Genomic DNA, 12881 nt, shown 5'->3' on the forward strand with positions numbered 1-12881 from the left:
ATTCCTCTAAAAGACTGTTCTCATTCCAGGTATAAATGTGGGTTTCATGATAATAAATGATCATCCTCACCCATGAACATCTGGCTACAAATTTGGAGGTCTCTAAGCACACCCTAAAGTGACTCACAGGACCGAAGAAAGTGATATACTTATGATTACAGTTTTATAACAGGAAAGAATTTCACAAAGTGGAAATACATCAAGTAAGCTCTGTGAGGGTCCCAAACACACACTTCCTGTCTTGTTAAGGTACATTACCCTTCAGGCACACTGGTGTTCAAAACTATGGACAATACTGCCATCCAAGAAGTATGCCTGAACTTTAGTGTCAAGTTTCCACTTAGGCTTTCTTACATAGGCAAAGTTGATTGAATTATTGACCATATAGCTAAACTCAATCTCTAGCCTCCCTCCTCCTCTCCTGAAGGTCAGGATATTATCACCATGATTCAAAGCCCCAAATATCCAATGACTTGGATAATCACTCAAGCATGGTCAGCCCCCATCCTAAGATATCGTGGGGCCCACGACAAATCATGACATGAGGATAAACAAATATGATCCAGGTGGTTAATGAATAACCAAGACACTGCTGCCACTTGGGAAATTCCTAGGGTTTTAGAAGCTCTATACTAGGAACCAAAGATAATACCAGACAAGTTCTTTATTATACATCAGGTACCGACTGTCATTTTTCCCTTTTCATCCTACTTTATTTTAGTCTCCATGGGTTTTAATTACCCTGGTAAGGTGTACTTATGGGTGTGTTCATTATATTCCTCCACCACATTGAAATTTAACTTTTATGAGTTGTGGAATTTGGTTCACTCATTCCTATGTTTGTTGAACTTACTACATTGCATGCTATAATGCATGCTCAAAATACCTGAGAGAAAAACAGAAATCGAATAAACAATCATTTATTACAGTAAAGTCATGAAAGTCTTAATGTAAAACAGATATAAGTCTCATTAGTCCCCTAGGTGCTAATGGCAATCTTTAAAGAGCTTCCTCCCAAAGATTTTCTTCAGAGCCAACATCACTTCTTTATTCTTAAGGGTGTATATCAGTGGATTCAGCACTGGGGTGACTGCACTGTATATGACAGCCACTGTCTGGTCCTCACTCATGGATGTGGCTGAAGCAGGATGAATATATGTAAAACCCACAGGTCCATAAAAGAGACACACCACCATAAAATGGGAGGCACAAGTGGACAGAGCCTTATGGAGTATCCTGCAGAACCTGTTCTTCAACACAAGGAAGCCAATAATGTAGAAGTAGGAGAGGAGTGTGAGAAAGAAAGCTCCCATGGATATGCTCCCTGTGACAACAGAATGAAGCCACTGGTTGAGTTCTGTGTTACTGCAGGCCAGTTCCAGGAGCGGTTTCACATGACAGAAGAAGTGGTTAAGTTTCAGAGAATGGCAAAAGTCCAGACATGCAGTCATGACAGAATGCATCAGAGCATTGAAGAAGCTAATGAGCCAGGGGACAGCTGCCAATAGGACACACAGCTGGGGGTTCATGATGACAGTGTACCAAAGTGGGTTGCAGATAACCAAAAAATGGTCAAAGGCCATTCAGTGCCAGCAAGATGGCCTCAGTACTTCCAAGAAAGTGGAAAAAGTGTAGCTGAGTGATACAGCCTAGGAAAGATATGGCCCTGTGAGTGGAGAGCAGGTGAATAAGCACCTTGGGCAGTGTCACCAAAGAATAACAAATATCCAGACAAGAAAGGTTTCCCAAAAAGAAATACATAGCAATATTAATGGTTGTGATTTGGGAACCCAAATCACAATCATTAATATTGCTCCATTTCCAACCAAGTTGATCAGGTAAATAATTAAGAACATCATAGAGAAGACTGGCTGCAGCTCCTGAACACTGGTCAGGCTGAGTGAAAGAAACTCATCCACTGTGGAGACATTCTCCATCACTTTGGGGAGCAAATGAAATAATATTTAGGTATTTTTTTCTAATGCTTAATTTTAAACTGTGGGGCTTAAGTTAAGCAAGTTTACTATTTGGATTAATCTAGGGGTGAACTACAGTATTATTAATGTTTAAGAATAGCAAAGGGATGGGATGTAACTCAGTGGTAGAGCACTTGCCTAGCATGCCAGAGATCGTAGGTTTCATCCCTAGCACTTGAAAAAAATTGTAAAGCTGGTTTACATAAAACACAATTAAGGAAGGTCAACATACCTAGTACATTCCATAAAATGACTTTAGACTAATACAGGCATCATATTATGAATAGATCAGGTATGGATAAAGGGAACTTTTATATATATATAGGACCTGATCGTAATCTCATGTATAGCATTAGAATTAGAGTTTAGATAAGTTTTAAACATACAAAGGAAATAGCTATTCAATTTGTGATTGCAGGTTCTAGCAGTAATATAGATGTAATTTAGTAGGAATTTCTCCACTTCTAAGGTGCAAAAATTTCACAGGAGATAGACACATCCTTCCTGACAACCTAAACCTTCAGTGAAACAAAGAAACATTAAAGCCCACAAAATTCAAATATTGTCTAAGTACAGGGGGATAAACAGCAGAATTTGCATCATTAGCCATAAGATTGCAGCATGGCAATTAGGTCATGGGTGTAATAGAGGAAACCTCAAAATAGTGAGAGGTTCTAACAGTAGAAAAATTTTGAAAATGCCTCCAATTTTTTAACCTAGAAGAAAAGAGCCCCACAATTAATGGAAAGTTCTGTTGGATGTGGGGAGGAACCGGCAAGAATAAGACAAGGAATGGCATAAACACAGAGGGAAATGGAGAGAAAAAGCATGGAAAATGCAACACCAAAGGAAACTGCCATTTGTAAAAGAAAATAATCACCCCTGACTCACAGGAAAAAGAAACTCTGGAACTAAGAAATTGATTGTTCAAATTTAACAACAACAACAAAAGAACAAGTCCAATCCACAATCATATAAGAAGTTTTACCATATCTCTATACTTGAAGAACCAGCCAAAAAGCCAGTAAGGATGTAAAAATCTAAACAACAGAATTTACATGTTTGATGAACACATGTAGAACAATGAATTCAACAAGAAAAGAATTCACATGATTGTCAAGCACACATTGAACAATATCAAACATAGGCTGTCTTAAAAAAGAAAAATCTTCAAAAACTTGAAAAGAGGTCACTTCAGGCGGTCTGCAAGAGCGCCCTCCAGTGAGGAGGGCAGCGGGGTCGGGTGGTGCAGGCTGCGCGGATGGTGGGGTGGACGCCAAGCTGGGGGCCGCATTCTTGGGGACAAAGGAAGCGGGGTGCTGAGGATCAGAGTGGCGCGATGGAGCCCACAGTGGAGAGGCTGTGAGCCCTGTGCGGGCCCAGGCCCTCAAGGAGGGGACAAAGGCCCCAACTTTGGGGAACTGTTAACAATGACCCTGGAGCTTGGAAAACCAGGTTCTGCCGCCCTCGCCTGGAATTCTGGTGCAGGGAGCAAAGCATTTTAGTTCAGCACCTGGATAGATCTATTGCACGTTTTGATAAAGTAATAAAATATCAATGAAATGTAAAAAGACACTGACTTCACAGAAATTCCTTCCAGGGAGACCGCTGTATTTCCTTGGAAGCCACTTCTTGGAAGCGCTGAGTAGACTTGGAAACCACCTGCTTCCAAGGGAAAATTGGCTTGATTCGAATGCCTACCTGACCAGAGCCAAACCTCTGATGAAAGAATGATGAAAGGCTGAGCTCTGCCTACAATCAGTGCCCTTCCTCGCCTTAATCCTTGGCTTTTTCTCTAAATGAAGAAATACTTAAGAAATTTCAGATTAGAAGGGCCACACATTAAAGTTGTCTGATTAGAAGCAAAGAAGTCTTCCAACCTCACTGTTTAAACAATATGCAGATGACTTAGCGAAAACTGATTCAAGAATGCTAATATTTTCATCTGTGTTAGTGGAAGAACTGGCAAGCCCCTTCCCTTGATCATCATCAATCAGAATAAGGATTAAAATAAAAATAATGAAATGGAGTCTTTCAAAAAGCAAGCAAGCAAAAAAAAAAAAAAGCTTGAAAAGATTATACCATTCAATGTACTTTTGACTATGATGAATTACAAAATAATAATAAAAAGATATACATTTGATATATATCTTTTTAATATGGATGCTAACAGACAACAAGAGAATAGAAGTTTAGTGCATTAGATAAAGTGGAATGAAGGGAAGGCAGTAGAATGAATCTGACATAACATTCCTATATACAAATATGAATACAGTCTGTGAATCTCCCCATTCTGTGCATCCACAAGACTGGAATCCTAATTAAAATAAGAGATACTCTGTGTTTGTATAGATATATCATACTGTATTGTATACTTTGAGCAAATAAAGTTTATAAAATTATCAGATTAAAAAATATATACATTTAGATGAATGATATGCTAATTATTCTGATTTGATCATTATACAATGTATACATATATCAAAATATCAGAGTGTACCCCATAAACACACACAATTATCATGCACTAATTAAAAATGAAATAAAATTTAAAAGTCTATATTTTATTTCAAGAAGCTAAATAAATGAATGAGTGAATACTAAAAATAAACATAAAAGTGCAATAGAAAAAATTCAACACAGCTAAAACAGTTATTTGAAAATGATAAACTCAGTAAGATGAACATTGCCAAATTAAAAAGTAATATTATATACACTATCAGTGTCAAAAATTAAAAGGCATAATTACCAGAAATTTTTACCAATGAACTTAGCAGTTTAGGTAAAATTTTGTGAATTATCTCAATCCAAAAATAGTTAAAAAAAATCTCTAGGTAAAAGAAACATTTGAATATTTTGATAACCTGTATGGAAAGCTGAAGTTGTTATTTAAAATCTTTCCAAAAATGAAACACCAAGTCCAGATTTTGCTGGTGAATTCTAATAAATAGGGAAGAAACTATCATAATTTCTACAAATTCCTTCAAAGAAAGAAAAAGGGAGCCCTTCTCAATTTCCTCTACAAGGAAGAATAACTTTGACTAACACTTGAGAAAGAATGTACTAAGAAGGAAAATTGCAGACTATTCTAATTCATGAATATAAATGCAAAAATCTTGAAATACATATATACATACGCAAATGAAAAAATTCAATTCTGAAATATATATATATATATATACATATGAACATTTATATAAATGTATATGTGAATATATACTCAATATACATATTACTAAAACAGAAACTATGTCAAAGTCAAATGAAATATATTTCCGGATAAAAGACTAAAATAATATTCAAATATTAATAAACACAATAGCCATATTAGAGAAAGAAAAGAACATCATAATTGCTACTACACTTCATAGGTTCAATTCCCAATCATGATTTTAAAAAAAGAATTTCATGCAAACTAGTAATACAAGAGGAATTACTTTACTTAATAAAGAGGAACTATAAAATCACTAAAATAAAAGTTCAGATTCAATGTGTAAATATGGAAAGTTTCACATCAGGAATGAGACAAAAATTCATGTTACCATCACTTCAAATACTGTACAAGAAGTTCCAGCCAATGCTATAAAGCAAGAAAAAAATAATAAAAGACCCTAAATTTTAAAAGTGTTGTCTATAACTTCTACTGTATTACTTATAAGAAAATCCTTTTACTTTTGGCAAAAAGACCAAGAACTTTATTCCCCCCTACACCTTTTTCTGATTGTTCTTGTGGTATGAGCACAATTATTTTTAATGAATATGCAGAGGACAGACCTCCAAAAGGATTCCTGAAGGGAGAGACAGTGACTTAGTCAGAGAAATAGCTGACTAAGGTGGTGATGACAGTAGTTACTGGACAAAGATGTGGTGATATGAGACAGGTAGACGGTAACTCACATTCCCTAGGACATCACTCTCTCTTTTTCACATTCATCCACATGTAGAGAATATTGCTGTTGACATGACTCTGGCATAACTGAGTTTCTCTCCTGGAGTGAACATCACTGCCCAATACCCAGGTGAAAGAAAATATGGCTTGAGCAATTTTCTCTGAGAAAATCAGACTAGAATAAATGAAAAATATACAGGATATGGATTCTCTTAAGACTTTGGGATCTGTATTTCCAAGTTTCTAATTATCATGGAGTTGCTTAGTGTCCAGAACTTTGCTCTCTCAAGGGAGACATATAAAAGAAGGCATTTCTCCATGGGACATTGTTTGTTTTTCCTGTCAGACAAATTCTTTTGTCCATATTCAGATTTCTCAGTTGTATATGTCCTTCTGTTCATTGTTATGGGTGCTGTGGGTGAAATCATTGTCATTGCTGTAAAAAATTAGCTACATAATTGGGTAAATAATTTGTAATTATTTTGTAACAGTTGTCTCTTTTGTAACCAGTTATTTTCACTAACAAATATAAACTTTTTCAATGTCAGTAATTTATTAACCATAACATTAGTGTCTCACAAATATTCCATTATAAGGGTAGACCAAGTTATTTGAATATATTCTACATTTATATACATTAGATTTGTTTATAATTTTACCATAGATTATAAATTTCTGAAATAAAATATTTTTATAATTAGATGTTTTATAATTAATGATATGGATATATTATTATATATTTAATAAGAAACTTTTCATAGTATAAGTCATGATTTTATATTTTAAGGAGTTAAAAAATCTATTTCCCATCATGTTAGTGAATAAGAGTCTCCCCAGTCATTCTAAATCAGTGATTATTTTTGTTTTCTACTCAGCTGGGTAAAAAAATTACACATCACTATGGCCTTTAATCTGCCTTAAGAATACCTTTTTTAAAAAGTATTTGTCTATAGTTTATCCCTATTCTGTGAGATTCATTGTTTGCAGTGAAATCCTCATATATTTAACCATCTCATGTACATTTTAGTTAAACTGTTTCTAATATTGTAATTATTTTGATGGATCATCATTTGACCCATTAAATAATATATTTCCTCACTAATTTGAAATATAGTTATGTGACATGTTGAAATTTCTGATATTGGTATTTTTGTTACAAAGCTTATGAATTTTTCAATAATATGTTTTCCAGGAATATATTCACTGATTACATATAGTCATACAAATTTCACATTATTTTTGTTACTGTTGTCAGAGACCCTGCACCTAATAGAAAGAAAAATTCACTTGGTTTTTAACATAGATGTAAAATATGTCAAGATCATTGTATTGTCTTGAACAACTAATAACAACAACAAAAAAAAGATAGATGTTATAGGTGCTGGGATTGTGGCTCAGTGGTAGAATGCTTGCCGAACATGTGTGAGACACTGGGTTGGATCCTTAGCACTATATAAAAATAGATAAATAAAATAAAGGTATCGTGTCCATCTACAACTACAAAACAATTTTTTAAAAGATATATTTTATAGAATTCTCATCCAATAACTGTTTTCAAACTCTACTTGGAAGAATGTCATTGGTATTTTGATGGGGATTTTATTGAATCTGTGTAACAATAATGGTAGTACAACCATTAATTTTCCCCAACCATGGACATAGGAGGCCTTTCCATCTTCTAATGTATTATAAAATTTCTTTCTTCACTTTTTTTTCTTTTTAGATTGTTGTGAATGTGATCGTTTTCCTGATTTCTTTCTTGCAGATTTATTATTGGTATATAGGAAAGTTATATACTTTTGTATGTTGATCTTGTATACTGATACTTTGATGTTTTAGGAAGCTAGGTAAGAAAGGAAGATAAGAGGTTCATGAAGAATAAAAATATTGTAACACAAAATAAGAGAATGTCTTTGCATTGATTTTTGTTATGTCACACACATATAAAAGTATGATTGATACTTCTGCCTCTAAGATCATAAAACTTCTGAATGGAAATTAAGAATTCTATTTACATGTTAAAATGAAGCCCACTATTATATATAACTACAATGCACTAATAAAAACATTAAAAAGGAATTCCATATATAATAGCAATTAAAAACAAATACAGGAGACCAGGCAGGCCCAGGACAGTCCAGTCAATCTGTGGGAAAACAAGGAAAGCCCAGGCTGGCCTAGGACAGTCTTGCCAACCCCCTTGGAGACCAGGTGGGCCTAATACAGCCCAGAACATCTCCAAGGAGCCCAGTCAGGCCCAGATAGACCCACAGATCCCCTCTGAGCCAAAGCAGGCTTAGTACAATCTTGCCCACCCCTGTGGAAACCAGGCAGGCCCAGGACAGTCCCATCAATTTGTACAGAGACCAGGCAGGCCCAGGAAGGACAACACCAGCAACCAGCATGGAGCCCAAGCACAGGCACAGGATGGCCCACCAGCTGAGGGTCATGCCACACACTCCAGCACTGCATCTCCAAACAGGCTGCCCAAAGCAATCATTCAGATTGTGCATTCAGTCTCATCTCTAAAAGTGGTCACCACACTCTTGGGTGACCATCTTAAGTTACCCCCACTGCTGCCACCACCACCTTTAGTTATGGCAGATTTTATCTTGGGACACTGCCCAGTGACTGGAAACTCAACATTTACAGGTTTTGTCTCCACCCTGCCACCAACTATAGATGTGGCCACTTGCATCTAGGGACAATAGCCAGGACCCAGAAGATCATCACCAAGGTCCCTGTAGGCTTGGTTACACCACAGGTATCCCTGCTAGAAGTGCTAATAGCCACCATCTTGTTGCAGAGGCAGGAGAGAGGCAGGAGAGGTACTTATAGAGTAGGAGAAGTTGGTTGTTAATAGGAGAAAAGAAAGAGGTGACCCAGCAAGGGTACAGAATAGAAGACACAGAGACACACCCACATAAATATAGTTATCTCACACTAGACAAAGGTACTGAAAACATACATTGGATAAAAGATAGCACTCTTAACCAGGTGCTGGGAAAACTGAAAATTCATATGCAGCAAAATGAAATTAAACACCTATGTCTCACCATACACAAAACTCAACTCAAAGTGAATCAAAGACCTAGGAATTATATCAGAGACCTTGCATCTAGTAGAAAAAAAAGTAGGCCCAAATCTTCATCATGTCAGATTAAGTTCTGACTTCCTTAACCATACTCCTAAAATGCAAGAAATAAAACCACAAATTAATATATGGGATGGATTCAAACTAAAAAAGCTGCTTCTCAGCAGAGGAAACAATCAATAACGTGAAGAGGGTACCCAAAGAGTGGGAGAACATCTTTACTGCACACACATCAGATAGAGCACTAATCTCCAGGATATATAAAAGTACTCAAAAAACTTAACGCTAAAAATATAGATAATTCAATCAGTAAGTGGGCTAAGGAACTGAAAAGACACTTCTCAGAAGAAAATATACAATTGATCAACAAATATATGAAAAAATGTTCATGCAAATATATGAAAATGTACGAAAATATATGAAAAAATGTTCATTTAAATTAAATGCAAATTAAAACTCCATTTTCATCTCACTCCAGTCAGAATGGCAATTATCAAGAATACAAGCAATAATAAGTGTTGGTGAGAATGCTGAGGGGACTGCAAATTGGTGCAACCACTATGTAAAGCAGTATGGAGATTCCTTAGAAAACTTGGAATGGAACCCCATTTGACCCAGCTATCCCACTTCTCAGTCTATACCCAAAGGACTTAAAAATCAGCATACTATAGTGACGCAGTCACATCAATGTTCATAGCAGCTCAATTCACAATAAACTGTGGAACCAACTTAGATGCCTTTCAACAGATAAAAGGATAAAGAAACTTTGGTACATATACACAATTGAATATTACTCAGCATTAAAAGAGAATATAGTTATGGCATTTGCAGGTAAATAGATGGAGTTGGAGAATATCATGCTAAACAAAGTAAGACAAACCCCCCAAAAGCCACAGGCTGAAGGATCTTTCTGATAAGTGGGTGCTGATGCGTAATAGGGGTGGGGATACATGAAGGAACTTTTATTTTTCAAAGGGGAGAGAGAGAAGAGGAGAGGACTTGGGGGCAGAAACAATGGTGGAATGAGATGAACATCATTACCCTAGGTACATGTATGATTGCACATGTGGTGCAACTACATTGTGTACAACCAAAGAGATGAAAAGTTGTACTACACTTGTGTACAATGAATTGAAATGCATTCTGCTATCATGTATAACTAACTAGAGCAAATTTTAAAAAAATTTAAAAGACAAATACATAGGTATAAGTATAACAACATCTTTAGGTCACCAATGTAATAATTCAAGTTAATTTAATTATTTAAAAAATTGAGTGGATTAAAATTTTTTATGAGAAGTTTTAAAATGTCAATAAATTTTTCTGTAATTTGACATAATTTAATAATTCATCTGGAATAAAATGTCAAAAATGGAAAAGAGATTGAAAGGAGAGGAGTAGCATGGAAATGGTGTGGAAGTAAGTGTTCATACCATAAAGTCACATGTTTTAAAGCTAGAATATTTTAAATAGTATTGTGTTTTTATAAAATTTATTTTTTATTGAATAAAAATAAATTACCTCCCATTTATTTAAGGCATTTTCATAGAGTTCTTTTATAGAAAATTATGTGGCATACATAAAAGTAGGCAAAATGCACAGTCTGCAAATCTTAATTTTCATTTTCCCTAAATTAGTCCTTTAAAAGTAAGATTTCCAGAAAACATAATTATATTAAATACTATGTTGAAAATGCAATTTTAAAAACAACAGGAAATCATAGAATTAAAAGTTAAACTCTGTTTATAAGAGAAAACATCATAAAATATGAGAAAATATTTTTTAAAAGACAAATACCTAAAGTAAATGACAAAACATTAGCAGTCTAACAGCCATCATTTTACCACTCTAATTTTTCTTGAGTTAGCTCAGCAGTTACACAAAAATGCTTACTTGCATCATCTCAACTGATCCTACTTCAGACACTGAAGAAAATTATTATCTACACTTTAGAGATGGGAAAATGAAGCTTGGGTAAATGAGTTGACTCTTCTTTCAAAAGGAGCAAGCAACTCCTTCAGAATTTGGTCCCAGGAGTTCCTGGGTTGGGATCCTGATGCCATTTAGAAACAGTGTCAAAGAAATTGAAAAGGAATGAGGCTTAGTATAATGGTAATAGTTAAAGATCATCAGTTTAATGAACAATATAAAAATTAAATGAAGAATGTTATATATGAAACATTTTATTTCAAAAATTAGCATAAAAATATAAAATGGACTATAATACTCATGTTCAGAATTCTGAAAGAGAAGGAAGAATAGAGATTGAAAAAGAGTAAAGACAGATCATCAATTTATTACTGTAACAGAAAAAAAAATAAAATTGCTTACATCTGTAGTATGTAATTAAGGATTTTGACCTATTTTACTTTATTTTTTAGGTTCTTATACTGAATATTGTTTTAAATGAATATATGTATATTTTTAGAGCTATCAGATCTTATAATACTTTATTATGTGAGAATTCTGTAATTACAAAATTAAAGAATTCTTTAATTCTGTAATTCTGTGGATCATCATCAAATGTCCAGCAAAGTCAATATTAATATACACTTCTCAAAAAACAGTATTAATCTGTATTTACTAAATGTACAAGTATTTGACATGTTCAAATCTATGTATGTTTAGAATTTTACTGAAAGTTTTCCTTAAAATAGAGCCCATATTTATCAATGTCTACTTTAGATATTATACTTCATTTTACAATTTTATTACATGCATAAATACAAAAACTGATTTCAGAATTATCCAATTTACTTATAAATTTTACTAATAAATTTTTATATTTTACAACTCCAGTTACCTCTGGGTATAAAAGCAATTTGTTTTCTCTCTAAAACACAAATGTTTCCAAATTCTAAAGTGTATCTGGGCCAGATATTATTACTTGTATATTATTCAGGAGGTTGAGGCAAAAGAATTGCAAATTGGAGATCAACCTCAACAATTTATCAAGGCCATAAGGACTTAGCAAGACCTTGTCTCAAAATAAAACATAAAAAGGGGGATTGGGATGTGGCTCAGTGGTTAAGCCACTCTGGGCTCAGTACCCAGTATCAAAGTAATAAAAAAAATAAATATATTTGGCCCTAGGAGTTTTTGATAAACAATTGGGGGCTTCGTAAGAACTTTCCCTTAAAGGCCAGTTTCACTGGCTGTGTATTCATATATGAACATAGGAAAGTTATGTCCAATTCATCTACTGTCCTTCCTATTCTTATTACCCTTCACTTCACTTCAATCCCCTTTCTCTAATACATAAACTTCTATCCTCCTCTCCTCATCCACATATCAGAGAGATTATTAGACCTTTGATTTTAGGAGACTGGCTTATTTTGCTTAGCATGACAGTCTCCATTTCCATTCATTTATCAGCAAATGTTATATTTCATTCCTCTTTATGGATGAGTAATATCCCATTTTGTGTGTGTATATATATATCACATTGCATTTATCCATTAATGTGTTAAATGACACCTATATTGGTTCCATAGCTTAGCTTAGCTATTGTGAATTGAGCTGTTATAAATATTTATGTGGCTACATCACTTTAGCATGCTGATTTTACATATTTAGGTATGTACCAAAGACATGGAATAAAGGTGTCAAATATTGGTTCCAGTATTCAAGTTTTCTGAGGAATCACCATACTGCTTTCCAGATTGCACCAATTTCCAATCCCACCTTCAAGTATGAGTGTAACTTTTCCCACCACATCCTCACCAACAATTATTATTACTTGTATTTTTAATAATTGCCATTCTGACTGAAGTGAGATGAAATCTCAGAGTAGTTTTCACTTGCATTTCTCTAATTGTTAGCGATATTGAGAATTTTTTCATATATTTCTTGACCACTTGTATTCCTTTTTCTGTGAAGTGTGTGTTCCGTTTTTTTGTCCATTTAATAATTAGGTTATTTG

At 34.4% G+C, this 12881-nt stretch overlaps 1 pseudogene; it reads right to left on the reverse strand.

The window, feature by feature from the left end:
- Nucleotides 1-986: 986 nt before the first annotated feature.
- On the reverse strand, nucleotides 987-1937 carry LOC144365809 (olfactory receptor 12D3-like; annotated as a pseudogene).
- Between the last annotated feature and the right edge of the window lie 10944 nt (nucleotides 1938-12881).

This window comes from Ictidomys tridecemlineatus, chromosome 8 (assembly GCF_052094955.1).
Source record: "Ictidomys tridecemlineatus isolate mIctTri1 chromosome 8, mIctTri1.hap1, whole genome shotgun sequence".
NCBI lineage: Eukaryota > Metazoa > Chordata > Mammalia > Rodentia > Sciuridae > Ictidomys > Ictidomys tridecemlineatus.